Raw genomic sequence first — 5,761 nt, forward strand, 5'->3', positions numbered from 1 at the left:
GTGCGTGGAGAAGTCAGAGATTTCCAAAAGCGGCACACAACAGCGGACGAAAACTGGATGGTAAATTAGTAATGAGGCTCCCAGAAAAGATTTGCTCTTCTTCTCTCTATCTCCGCTTTATCTCTCTCTTTCTCTCGCTCGCTCCCATTCCGTCTGTGTGTGTGTGGCCATTGTGTGTGCGTGCGTCTCTGCGCGCTTTCTTTGGCAAAGCGCACAGGTGCACAAAGCAAGATGCGAGGGGACTGGTTTTCTGCCCAGTTCTTACCCTGCCCTAAGGGATACCATTTGTCAAAGTGCTTTAATTAGATCTACCTTTTAATAATTCTTCATCACTCCCTTTTTTGATTTTCTTTATTACCTGACCATGGGTTTATCCAAAAGTAACTGGCTCTTGTTCCACCTGGCACCAAGCAGCTCATCAAACAATGTCAAACCTAACACCTCTCATAGTTGTAGCTTTGGAGCAGCTCATTTCAGCTTGTATTTACTGAAGTCTTCCTCTTATTGCTGCTTACCTTCACCTCTGAGATGTTCCTTCTCCCAACCTCCGTGTTCACACCAAGCCACCTCCATGAATTTACCTTACTAAGCAACATAGCCTTGCCTTGTCAGATACCTGCCTGACAAGGTGGATGAAATCTTTAAGATGGTTTTGATAGCAGCATGAATGTGTGAAGTGAATCATACAAACTGTTACATCATTCTTTTCATCTGGGTAATTGTGTTGGTATTACATCTGTAATGCAGGCAGACAAACATGCGAGCATATTGATTTGATGAGTCAGCATCTGCAGTGGGTCAGTATCTGTCACACCATGTCACACAAACCCTTAATTATACAAATGTTAGACTTTTACTGCCAAGCAGCTAAGTCTCATTTTCCACAGCTGCCTTTTTGCACATAGCCCATTACTGCGAACAACAGAGACCATTAGTACATATGATCATGTGTGTCTCCTGAAATTGACGCATCCATGTGCATGTGCGCAATCCTTTTGAAAGTGTTTCTCCAGGATGACTGTTTATTTGAACAGAGGCATATTAAACTCCTCCTGGTGGCTGTGTCTGTAGTGTTCAGAACTGCGGCAATCACTCTGCAGTTCTGACCTTTGCAACATCCACCTTTAAGCAACCAGCAGTGCAGCACAAAGCAGGGACAGCCAGGAGAACAGGGCCAGTGGGCTGGACAAAAGCTCTGAATCCTCAATCTTAAGTGTTCTAGATCATGCATGTGTTTTCGAGATGAAGAGCAGCAACGTGATCTGGCTAATTTTGGGAGTTCAGTGAGCTAATTTCTTTGACTAATTGGGGATATTTGTTTAAAGCTTCTGTTTACATTTCAGTCCATCCACATGTGAGTATCTTTTTCAAGATCATGCTCAGATTGAGTCATTAGCCAAACTAGCGGGTCATGGCTCTATGAATGGCAATGTCTGTTGGTTCCACTTTGTCTCATACTGAAATATCAACAAATATCTCATGAAATTTGAAACAGAGGATGAAACTTAATGACTTTGCCATGTCAAATTTTCACTTACCCTCAAAAATATCTCACCATAGCCTATAGGCCTACAAGATGGATTGGCACAAAATGTTGTACTACAGAAATGATCACAGACGATGTGTCCTAGTCCCTTTAGTGGGCTTTTAATCTAGTGCCATCATCAGCATTGTCAATGTGAGCATGTAGCCATAGCTTGACTGTAGATTCTTGGTCTTGTTGTTTATCCCTAAGCAAAATTGGATCTTGGGGCCCTCCACCACCTAGGTGCCACCAGTATTGTCACTGCTTGATCTGTGTATCTAGCTGTAATTGTAAACTGTAAATCTAGCACACCCATTATCAATTTTATTAACTGTATCTGTCAGGACAGCACCACCTGTGGTGTGTGTGAACTGGTGCTGCAGATGGTTGCCTCCTTTCTGTACTGGAGACAAATTCCTTGCGTGTGTAACTTACTTGGCCACTAAAAGTAATTATGAGCATTTCAGTTTTGTCAGTGTGAGTGTGTTATTATGCTGACCTGAGTATTTACATCAAAACACTACTGTGTCAAACCACAGCTTCTCAGAGCCACACACAACTAGACTTGTACATCAAGTTCACAGATTCAGATGCTTCAAGCTATGTAAGATCGATTTTATGTGTCATTGTGTGTCACCTGAAAAATAGCTAGGGGCGCTATGTTTGGTTTTATTTTAAAGGAGCATTTATGTTACAGTCTGTTAACGCTAATAGAATTGTTAGCTTCTCCTGCAAGCTTCTATACACCGCAAGTAACAGTTGTAATTGTTGTGTGTACAACAAAACAGAATGTAGCTTTTTTTTTACCTGACACAGAATATATTAACACTACTTTAAGTCTTTATCAAAGAAACCTGAGTGTTTTTCTCTCCCCATGAGCTCACAGACTTGGGGTCTGCAGTTGGACTCTCTAGCCTACACAGTTACACGGTTTATCGAACAAACACCTCCCTTCACCTCCCGTGTATGTCTCACTGAATTCAGCTCACGACACCTCCAGAGGCCTCGGCGGTAATTTCTGGTCTCGGCACTTATCTAGCACCTACACGGCTGTGCTCATAGCACTCAGTCTCAACAATAGTCCAAGTGGGACATCTCACCCTGTATAATGACTTACACAACAGAAACTAAATTCTCTAAGTTTAATGTCGACAGCCTGGTGGGAGAATGTGTATGACTCCTGCTTCCGCTGCAGGAGCTGTGATGATGCACAGGGTCACAGTAGAGGACTATCTATCGCCTTAATGAAGAGAACTCAAAGTACTATAATGTATGAGTGTGGGTGTCTTCTATGATTAGTGTAATTTTTTTCTGTACACAGTTTAGAGTTCTGAAGCAAAAGGTCTGGACGGCACTGACAAACTGCTGCTGTTGCTGTGGTTGCATTTATGTTTTCTTTTCTCCCCTCTGGGAGAATCAGTCATGATTAGTCTGTACAAGCAGCATGATTGCTTGCATCACTCATCAGCCCAATGGAAACCTTTGGAAGCATTACGCTGCCTCCCCAAAGCCATCACAGTTAATGGCAGGGAAATCAGAGTGCAGACCATTTCAAGCGAGCTTGATGCTGGGTTTTTGCACACAGTTGCTGTGACGATGATGCATATTTGAATTTCTAATGAATACCTAGGACAAGAAGACCGTGCATGATTGATTGCATTTTAATGAATCCTTGTTAATACACAGATTTATTATCTTCTATTGATTGAAATGTCTCACTTGTATTTGCAGTAAGCTGCCACTGTTATGGCTAGATGTGTTTTATAGCTGTAGTATTTAATGTGTATTAGAGGAAAAAACTAAAACATATCTGATTATATTTTGGCATTAGATGGTGGAGAAACTACACAAACACACAAAAACATTTGTTGAGGCTTTTCAAACCAAGACTATTTATATAAATATACTAAAAATAGTGTGAATAGTATTGACAGCGTGCTGTTGTCACATAATTGTGCCATCGCCTTATCAAAATGTTTCTAATTCACTGCAGCAACGATCAATAGCTGTGTGAGTATGAAACCTGAAACTCCATTTGAAGGTCTTGTTAAGTGGTCAGTATTTTATTCAGTAATCCTCAGGGGACTTGGCCGCACTATTTACAGATCAAATCGTTCATGAATGCATTGGGTATGATCAATATTATCCGTATTCACCCTTTGAACTGAATGGGAAGTAAAAATAAAAGACATTCCAGTAAGACAAGCGGTGGTGGTGGGTGGGGGGGTCAGCAACCACATGAATTTTGAACTATACAGTCAAAATTTTGTTAAATTTCATAGGGAGTCTCTCTTTGCAGCAAATGAAAAGCGTGTGTGTGTGGGCAGTGATAATAGAGCACAGCCATTAACTGAAGTGGTGACAGAGGCAAGAACACAGGCTTTAAACATCATGTTTCAGCAAAAATCTGATTTCCTTCAGACTGTGGTGGTGCAGCATGTATGTTGATGCTTTATTAATTTGTGGAGAAGTCACAGATTCCCTCCCATGGTATTATGCAGTCATGGTGCAGAACCTGAACAGAGCACACTGTGAAAATCTGTCTCAAACACAACAAACACACAGGAAAAGATAATATTTTAAAGTATCGTCACGCTGTAGAAATCTGTGGATACTTGCAGGATGTTTACATCATGTTGGAGTGTTTTTGTAAATCATGTATTAATAACAAATACACCGGTGATGATGGTTGTAATGAAGTGAGGTTACATCTACATGTGTACAAGCTTTAGGATTTAGGGACTTTACAAAAATGATTAATGGGGAGAAGAGGGTCAGGAAAGGGGTGATGGTTATGTAATTTTTAATTTTACCTTAAGGGAAGGCAGATTATATTTTTAGTGAGATGAGGGGAATATGTTTTAAATTTTCCTTATTCCAGAGAGCAAAGGCCAAACTAGATAGATAGATAGACATTTTATTCTGGGGTTAAGATTTTACTGAGCTAAAGTTCATCAGTGCTGCATGATTTTCTGACTGTGTGATTTTGTTGTTTGCCATAAATATATTGTTTTGCTATCATGTCTGCTAAATTAAAATATTAAACATTAGATTTATATAGTACTAAATTGTTTTCTTAAATCCTTGTGATGGTTGGGGTGGATGGTATACAAAGTGCTTGGCTGTGGTGCCAGAGTTTGTGTTTTACATCAGTAAACCACAAATGTTTACAGTCCCATCAGTGTATATATTAAAGCAGCAAAAGCACTTTAGATAAGGCTGGGCAAGGATGATGTGAGGCACATACTCTAATCACTGTGGAGTTTTTCTTTATTAAGCCAGACCATGATCTTCACCTAACCTTAACTAGGACTTTCCCTCTGTCTAACACAACCACAAACACACATAATACTACTGCAGTAAATTCAAGTGGATGTGTCATTGTAGGATAGGATATTTTAGGAGAAAGCAAATGAACTATGTTGTCAGTCAGTATTTTACTGATACGTTCGATATCAGTATACTGTGTGTTCACTGGCAGCATTTCCTCATTATAGAAAACATAATCCAGTCATTACTAAAATGTTGTGCTGGTGCAAATAAGATGTATATAGATGTAATTTCTAGGAGACTTAGTTGTGTTTACTGATACCATGGTTGAGGATAATGATTTTTCTTTTTTCTAATTCAGGTGGAAGGTCAAGAAAATAACAGTAATGCTATGGACGGCCTTGCTTTTTAAAAAATAATTTAAGATTCAGCCCCCCACTCCAGTCCCTTAGTTGAGCATGGCTTTAATTGGACAGTGGAAGGGTTAGAGAGAATGTAAACTTTTAAATGAACAACCATGAAAATTAGGCATTTAGGCTTTTATACTGAGCTGGATAAATACAGACCTGAAATTTGACTGATACACATTTAAACATCTTATAGAATCAATTAAAAATAATATCACATAAAATATCAAATTATTTAAATTTGGTTGAGTGGTTTACAAGAAATTAATTTGTCACGCTGAGGATTTATCACTTCAAACAATAATGCTAGTGCCTCTGATTGCAAAGTTACTGATGCTTGCCAAATCCACTTAGTTTTTTTTTCCTTTTCTAACATCATTAATGAGGTAATAAGTCATTCCTAACATAAACTGGAGAGCTCTCTCTAATTGCAGTGCGAGTAATTCTAAACAGAAGCCTCCCCAGGCATGATAGCTGTGACTGACAGACATTTACGCTCAGTAGCTACAGCTGCTGAATGTAAATCTCACAGTCTCTCTTTCACAAAATGTTATTTTCA

Source organism: Monopterus albus, unplaced genomic scaffold (genome assembly GCF_001952655.1).
Source record: "Monopterus albus unplaced genomic scaffold, M_albus_1.0 scaffold93.1, whole genome shotgun sequence".
In the NCBI taxonomy this organism is placed as follows: domain Eukaryota; kingdom Metazoa; phylum Chordata; class Actinopteri; order Synbranchiformes; family Synbranchidae; genus Monopterus; species Monopterus albus.